A 9,645-nucleotide genomic window follows, 5' to 3' on the forward strand; every position below is an offset into this window, starting at 1 on the left:
ATGAAACTGAATGTATTCTGATATAAATTAAAAATAAAAAAATATTTGAAAATGGGTAGGATGAAAACGTTTACATCATTGCTATTTTTAAATTTTTGTCCATTTAAACAGTATCAAAATCTAAATGTCCTTTTCACCCAAGAATTATTGATTCTGGTGTTTTTAACCAATTTTGTGTTATAAAATTTGGTAATATGTGCTCGGCAACGTTGACGCGGTCTCGGGATGCGAATTTGGACAAATTTTAGAAAAATTAGGACGCGAACGTGTTACAAAGCTAATAATATTTCTCACTAAAATGCGTATACAGTACATAAAATGAATGAAAGTGTCAACAATGTCAATAAATTGTTAGTAACGCATTTACAAAAAACAACACAATTACAAAAAATTTAAACATTATTAATATGTACTATTTATATTCAAATAGCATAAAACATATGCACAACACATGATATCACCGATGTATCTGACGTGAAGATGTGAGCGTCCGAAGCGGACTTGGATACCTAACCACGGTCATTATTCCGATGACTAATACCAAAGTTGGATTACTGCCTAATGCAAATGTTGAACCCAATTGACAAATGTTGGATTACTATTATAGCCTGTTCGGTTCAAGTTTTTCAAACCTCAGGAATTGGATTACAGGGTAATCCAATTCCTAGAATTGGATTCCAAGAAAAGGATTACATGGTAAAACAAAATCTGTTTGGTTGGGATAATTGGATTCCATTGTAATTCAAATCTATTATTTACTTAAATATCCTTGAAACTTCTAATAAAGCTAAAACTCAAAAATTTAAGAATTCAAAATTTCAAAACAAATTTGAACCATGGATGACTATTGTTCCACTTGTGTATGAAGAGTTAAATTTCAAAACAAATTTCAAAACAAATTTGAACCTAGATTTGTCATCAAGAGGTCTTGCCATCTTCTGAAGCTTCTTATTTTCACTACTACTTGAGTATTCTATTCTTCACATAGTGAGCCCTCTTCCCTTCTTCCATCCCGAAAAACATTTTGGTCTTCGTAGATGAATCAAGTATAATCGAAGCAGCATCTATCACATCATCATCAGTAAGACCATCAATCTTCTGTAGCTCCTCAAACAACTGTTTGTTGGTGTCTGATTCTTGGGCCAATGTACTACGAATTGCTTCAAAATGTGAAAGAGTGCCTGATACAAACTTGCTGAAAGAATTAGCCATCAGATTAAGACCATTCGAATCACCACTTGATTCACCAGATACAACATCCAAAGAAGATGATCTAACCCTCTTCCTCCTCCTACCTTTATCATTACTGTTATTGGCTTCGTCCACTGATCCAGATTGGTTACTTTGTTCTTGTTCAGTTTCCTGTTTTGTTTCGTTCTCCCTTTCTTGCTCATCTTCTTTATCTATCTCTTCCAACTCTTCAGCTAAAGAAGCAGCTCCTTTACCATTTGCTCTATCTTCAGCAAATATTTCAACCAATGCGTCCAAATGAGGAAAAACTTTCCCATACACTCCCTTTATACTTGGATGAGACTGCAAAATCCACAAATTGGGTATCAGTGCAGTTAAAATAAACAGTGCACTGAGAATCAGTGCAGTAACAGTGCAGTTAAAATAAACAGTGCACTGAGTATCAGTGCAATAACAGTGCAGTAATATGAGAGTTGCAGACCTAGAACTAAAGATATTAGACCAATGCCTGCGACTTAATTCCATTTAGAAAGGTCAGAACACAATTAATAACACTTTATTCTAGTCTTGTCTATTTCAACACCCAAGTTTTAAATCATGTCATTCAATCCAGGATTTCTATGATTACCCATTTGATTAGGAACAACACCAGTGGGAGAATTACAGCTTAAATCAAGAGGCGGAAGAGACTCTAAGCTAACAATAATTGTATGAATTAGGAACTGTTCCATTTGACTACCAGCCAATAATACACAAGCAAAACACTATTTTAAGTAAAGCTGAAGAATGCAGAATGTTGTAATATTAAGATTGCGGTAAATACGGATTCGATGCTCGGTCTTGAATAGATTTATAAACAAAAATATATACAAAATTGTCACAGGATCAAGAGATACCGGGACTCAGGATTTCACCAATTCTTATACTCATGCGATTCAATTATTAATTCTAGACAATTAAAGCTTATATTGATAACAAATATCGACTCTTACTTTGCCAAAAATAGATTTTGTAAGTATTATATGTAAATCATAAGCATGATGCATCAAGAATCTCATGGATTAAGCATACATCATCAGACAAAATCACACATAATCAATAAAATTCATAATTCCATTCATAATAGTGCAAATAGTCATAAAAGAATTAAATAAAATTACTCATGCATAAAGAATGGTTTCCTCCATCATCCCAGTATTGGGGTTTAGCTACTCATAATAATCATGTTCTCAAAATACATACTTGATGCTCAAAATATGATTAAAAGAGTGAAAAATATAAAACAGTGGTTCTATGACCCACAAAATTCGTCCAGAAATAAACGATACCAGTGAGCTGCAGTAAAACAACGACACCCAGCTGCTGCTGTTGACGCTACAGAAAATAAGACTGCTCTGAGCAGTCCGTTCTTCGTGTTCTTCAAGGTTTGTTAATGGCAGCAGCAGCAGCAGGTACAATTCCTGCAACTCCTCCTGCGCCTCTCTGCTGGCCTCCCAATCGACCCCTAACTCTTCATCCCCCTTCTATGACATAAAACCAACTATTTATAGGCTTTAAATCCCCTTGAAACTCGATCAAACCCCTTGGAAATCTCCATTATTCTTTACGGGTTGTTTGAAGAATAATCTTCTTCTTGTTGCGTTACAGGCTGTTTCTAGCTATTCTCTCGTCTCAAATATCTTCTAGGACTTTTACCCAACTGTTTTGATGTATATCCCACGCAAGATATCCCATAAATCTCTCAAACTAATCTCAAACCCTAAACAGAAACCGTGTGCACTGTCTTGACTTTGTGTGGATTTTCTGACTTATCCAGCCCAATTAGATGGGTATAATCGCTTCTAACAGGTCCCTTATGTCTTGTAGAGTCCGTGGGTACCAAATTTTCCCATTTAATCGCCTCCTAGGTCGCTCAAATCATTGATCCAAAACTGTTGACGCTGCTGCCTTTTTTCCCGCCAAAATCCAGTTTTGAAACTTTGAAGATGACCTCCCCCTATCCAGTTCCGGTGTCCCTTTAGTACATGCCCTGAAATGGGGTGCCCCTTAGTAATTAGGTTATCCCTTATCCAAAGTGAGAGTCTGTATAGTAATTTTCTCCCACGAGCGCAAAAACCACTTTTTAGCCAATTTCGCCGCAAAAGCTTATTTCTCCAAAAACACCTACAAAGACATAAAATAACCAAATAAGTACAAAATAGAGTACTAACAATATAAACAATTGGGACAAATTAGACACATAAATGCGTCTATCAAATACCCCCAAACTTATTATTTGCTAGTCCTCGAGAAAATCTAATCTAAAATAAAATGACTACACTTAGCACGTGCAGTAAGCCGTTAAACCACTAGGTGGCCCTAGTGGCGGAGTGTTGTCTCCGGGGGGTTTACCAGAGGTGTACCCACAAAACCTTAATACTCCAGAGCTTAGCTATCTACGCAGAACCTTGGAAGGCACTAAAGAATCTCCTTGGTTGGCATACTTATTGACTACAGGAAGAAGTACCCTGATGCGAAATTCCAATTGATGTACACGAGTTTGCACTCAAGCATACTAAAATTCATATAAAGTGACAGAGCTCTACTCAGATAGTTGCACTATGGACATCATATTCGGAGTCTAAACTAATCACATGGATAGATCAAGAAGATGGATATAGAAAACATAGATGGTTTTGATGTTTACTAAGTGAACGACGTTTCCCATATCTGTCTGAAGGCCTCCGCCAAAATGAACCTATCCTAATGGATTGAGATACTAGTCTGACTAATATCAACACACTGGCATATACAAGGGTACCAGTGGTCGATAACCTAACTCTAGGTCAACACAACTGGCATATACAAGGGTACCAGTGGTCGACTTTATTGAATTTATTCCTTTTGGTCAAATGGTCTGGTCTCAATTTTTTTTTTTTTTTTTTTTTTTTTTTTTTTTTTACTTTTTGGTAACTACCATTTTTTTTTCATTTTTTTTTTTTCATCTCTTTTTCTTTTTCAACTTTTTTTTTTTTTTTCATGGTATCTCAATCACTCTAATTCACCCTAGCATTGGTAACAACTTGAATCGTGGGCCCCACCTATCACTTAGAGAAACATAGTTTAAAAACAAAATAAAAAAAAAATAGAAGTGAAAAGGACTCAACGAGATATGGTGAAACTATCATGTTATTTCTAACACCTGAGCTCTGTGCTTTTATGAATAGACTCTTTAGATGTTTCCATCTAATCAGATTGGTTCCTCAAACTCCTACAATCAAAATGCTTCCATCCACTTAGATTAGTTAGTGCAATCCTCAATAGGCATAAATTTCTAAGCTCTGGAGTTTATTTATTCATACTAAAAAGTTTCTCCCATACCCCCAAACTTAAACCTAACATTGTCCTCAATGTTCTAAAGATGAAATTAAAAGCATGAACAAGGAGAAACTGTTACCATTTGAAATGAAAGAGTTACGGAAGGATATTACCTGGTTGCATGAGATTGGGTTACCTCCCAAGAAGTGCTAAGTTTAAAGTCTTCAGCCAGACTAAGAAAAGTATTAGTCAACTCGAACCGTATAACAGTAGCCGGAATAACTGTGGGTCTTTAACACCAAAAAGAGCTGACAAAAGGAAACTGCAGTGAACCAAGAAAATGTACAAGACTAGCATGCCCTTACCTAGTTTCCTGATTAAGATATCTATATCTAATTGTGGTTCAGGTTCTATAAAAGGGTCTAAATATATTTCTTTAGGCTGCAACTCCTCAAAATTGAGATCCGAATTATTAGGTCCTAGAGTCTGTAAGTACTTAAATAAGAACTTAGAAGCACAAAATAATAACCTAAATAATTGAGGATCCTCTAAGTCAATCAGGTTTGACTTACATAATTGACCACAGTGAGAGTAGTGGTCATTCTTAAGAAAATGTGTCGATTCTAATATCCTAAAGTAATTAGGTTTAGTCTCAGAACTTAATAATTGACACATTTGAAATTTATACGTTCCCACAATTGTTTGAAAAATATTTGGTGGGAAAACAAAGTCGATCTTAGTATCATAGCCTGGTCTAACCTCATCAACCAGAGGATGGGTTTCTAACAACTGAACTTCCTTATGGACATCACTAGGTTCAGGAAAACGAGTATGAAAGTAATCTTGTAAAATGGTTGAGGCATTGATGTCAAGTCCTAAGTGTGGGGACTTTCTGAGAGTTAAAGGTAAGGCACTAGGGAAGTGATAATCACCCCCAAACTTAGAGTTTTCAGTTTCTCTAGATAGACCTCTAATTTTTTCTTGAATTTCCGTATCTTCAGAGTCCTTAAAATATTCAAGAGATTCTTCTAAGTTATTATCAGGTAGTGCATCTTTACTCATCTCTACGGGTCTATCTTCTTCTTCCAAGACTATTGTTTCTAAGTCGCTAGACTCTAAAACAGTATTTTCGAAATGAACCCGTTCCTCTAAACCACTATCGGCTTCGTAATCAAAAGGAAAAACTACATCGTCTAAAACGGTGGTATCCCTAATCAAATCCTCGTCCTTTTGAATAGGTGAATAATCATAAAAATTATTTGGATTTGAAGTAGAAATAATATAATCACTATAAAGCTCAATTGGATTACTAGATTCCTGATTACTATGCCTACATGTTTCAGATTCTTCATCACTACTATCCTCATCATAATAGTACGAAGATGATTGAACCTTATCTAAATAAGTAGTGTTACCAATTATAACCTCGTTATCTTGATTATGTGAAAAAGTATCTTCATTCTCAAGGGTATTATTGGATACACTATATTGGCAATTCAAGTTATTTCGAGCAATACTTTCATTCGTCTCTAACTCAAGTCTACGTGTCGACTCAGCTATCCTCTCAAGGGTCTCTTCCAAAGAAAGTTCCCTTAGTGTAGGATCTAAGTTTTGAGTTAATCTATTGAGGATATCTTCTACAGATTCAGTTGTTGTTGCAGTTCTTTCGTCCATAACTACATTATTCACCTCATCTAATTTATACGTCGATTCAGCTAACTGACGTGATGACTTAGCTAAATTCCTGAGAGTCTCTTCTAGAGAAGGAATAGGAACTGAAGGATCATAATAAGGACTACTTTTCAAAAGTTTGATTGTATCCTCTAAAGACGAAGAACTAGTATTATAATCTTCTTGCTCGTATGACTGATGCGCGTGCGGATAGTAATTGGGCTCACCATGGTATGAACCATAACCTTGAAAAGGTTGGCGTCCCCAGTCACTATTCTCACTATGGTCATAATACTGATGATGTCCATATTCAAATTCAGGTCGATATTCATTGTATTGGCTTCTATCATACCAGTTCGACATTCTTAATTGCAGGGGAATTCTACGCAATCACAAACAAGTCCGACTCGACCAAATCAAACCTATAGAATCTAGCAAACAAAAAGCATGATGGCTCCACTTAGATTGTTTTCTAGACCAGCTTCTATTCCTTCGAAAAGGAATTCGTTACAATTTGAGCACACCCCTCTGGAATCAATCCGAGCTAATGTAAGTTGAATCGAGGCGAGGGAAGCTCAGTGGAGCTTTGATACCCAAGGCCTCACCGCTATCACAAGGCGGCGCAGTCACGCATTCAACTCACAGAAACCATCATGAACTTTGAAATGTGCTTAAAGAGCAACCAATATTTTTCGAACGAGTTTCCTATTAAGCTCGTTACCCTATTGGTCTCGTTCTATTCAAAATTTTAGGCTTAGGTTCGCGTTTGGTTTCGTTTTCCTAAGGCGGGCAAGAAGGAAACGGTGATGAAATCCGAGTCCTTATCTTGTTTAGGCCAGGCCTTGCCCTTTACTAGGAAAATAAAGACAGTCCGGTTCGTCCTCAAACAATTATCACCTTAAGGCAGACAGTAACCCGCTTGCAGGAGATTCGCGGGTGTTTCGATTGGACTTACCTCCCGTACCAGACGGGCGATGAACCGTTGTCGTCGACTCGGGCCACGACTCCTATGACGTGTGCGAACCCGAGGGGCCGAGACGATATAGTAATCGTCGTCCTTCCCTGCAAACAGTTTGTATTTAATTTTTTTTTTAATTTATAACCCTTCCGTAGGGTTTTAAAAATAATGTCCAAAGTCCAGAATAAAGTCCAAATAAAAAGTCCAAAATTACAAAAATTATGAAAAAAAGCCTATTTACAAATTCTAAAAAAAATATAAAAGCTATATACAAAAAAAAAATAATAATAATAAAATTAAATCCTAAAAAAAAATTATGTCTTTTTTTCTTCTCTTTTAGCTTTTAACTTTTAGCTTTAAGCTTTTTGTTCCCAAGTCCTTAGTATTCCACTTCGAACCTGTAAATCAAAGACACAAAAAGAAACGTAAAAAGGAACAAATAATAGTAAAAAATAAAATAAAAAATAAACCTAAAAACAAATCTATATACAAGTCCGGCGCGGCGCCATTTTGTTGTAGTATTCGATTGCGGTAAATACGGATTCGATGCTCGGTCTTGTGAATAGATTTATAAACAAAAATATATACAAAATTGTCACAGGATCAAGAGATACCGGGACTCAGGATTTCACCAATTCTTATACTCATGCGATTCAATTATTAATTCTAGACAATTAAAGCTTATATTGATAACAAATATCGACTCTTACTTTGCCAAAAATAGATTTTGTAAGTATTATATGTAAATCATAAGCATGATGCATCAAGAATCTCATGGATTAAGCATACATCATCAGACAAAATCACAAATAATCAATAAAATTCATAATTCCATTCATAATAGTGCAAATAGTCATAAAAGAATTAAATAAAATTACTCATGCATAAAGAATGGTTTCCTCCATCATCCCAGTATTGGGGTTTAGCTACTCATAATAATCATGTTCTCAAAATACATACTTGATGCTCAAAATATGATTAAAAGAGTGAAAAATATAAAACAGTGGTTCTGTGACCCACAAAATTCGTCCAGAAACGATACCAGTGAGCTGCAGTAAAACAACGACACCCAGCTGCTGCTGTTGACGCTGCAGAAAATAAGACTGCTCTGAGCAGTCCGTTCTTCGTGTTCTTCAAGGTTTGTTAATGGCAGCAGCAGCAGCAGGTACAATTCCTGCAACTCCTCCTGCGCCTCTCTGCTGGCCTCCCAATCGACCCCTAACTCTTCATCCCCCTTCTCTGACATAAAACCAACTATTTATAGGCTTTAAATCCCCTTGAAACTCGATCAAACCCCTTGGAAATCTCCATTATTCTTTACGGGTTGTTTGAAGAATAATCTTCTTCTTGTTGCGTTACAGGCTGTTTCTAGCTATTCTCTCGTCTCAAATATCTTCTAGGACTTTTACCCAACTGTTTTGATGTATATCCCACGCAAGATATCCCATAAATCTCTCAAACTAATCTCAAACCCTAAACAGAAACCGTGTGCACTGTCTTGACTTTGTGTGGATTTTCTGACTTATCCAGCCCAATTAGATGGGTATAATCGCTTCTAACAGGTCCCTTATGTCTTGTAGAGTCCGTGGGTACCAAATTTTCCCATTTAATCGCCTCCTAGGTCGCTCAAATCATTGATCCAAAACTGTTGACGCTGCTGCCTTTTTTCCCGCCAAAATCCAGTTTTGAAACTTTGAAGATGACCTCCCCCTATCCAGTTCCGGTGTCCCTTTAGTACATGCCCTGAAATGGGGTGCCCCTTAGTAATTAGGTTACCCCTTATCCAAAGTGAGAGTCCGTATAGTAATTTTCTCCCACGAGCGCAAAAACCACTTTTTAGCCAATTTCGCCGCAAAAGCTTATTTCTCCAAAAACACCTACAAAGACATAAAATAACCAAATAAGTACAAAATAGAGTACTAACAATATAAACAATTGGGACAAATTAGACACATAAATGCGTCTATCACAGAACAATCACAAGAAATCAGATTAGGTCACAAGTGAATGGAGCTGAAACCAGATAAGAGGATTACCCATTTCAGATCCGATTGAGGACTACTCATCATGTAATATAAACAGGACAAAATCACCAAATGCAATTTTTTACCAAAATGATAATCCCAAATCACAGAGATACATCAAGATATACCAAACCCATAATAATTCAAATGTAAACACCTCAGTACACATTCTCTCTCTCTCTCATAAGGCAAAAAAGAGGTGGCAATTGATCTGCATCAACGATTGGCAACTGCAGTTCTAAGTATTGTTAAGAGTTCTTTTTCTAAATTAACCAAAATAATTCAAGTTTGTCGTGACAAGAACGTGAGCATTCCTAATTGTCTCTGCTAACTTTATGGAACTAAAGCTGTAATTAGATCAGTAAGTAAAAAAAAACATAACACAATCAAGAGACAGTTAAAAGATGATTTCATGGATTATATCATAAACCCAACATACACATGCATAAGCTAATTTTATCATAAAACTAAAAAATTACCGAAATCAATTTAAATGAAATTGGT

Source organism: Papaver somniferum, unplaced genomic scaffold (assembly GCF_003573695.1).
Source record: "Papaver somniferum cultivar HN1 unplaced genomic scaffold, ASM357369v1 unplaced-scaffold_132, whole genome shotgun sequence".
NCBI classification, from domain to species: Eukaryota; Viridiplantae; Streptophyta; class Magnoliopsida; order Ranunculales; family Papaveraceae; genus Papaver; species Papaver somniferum.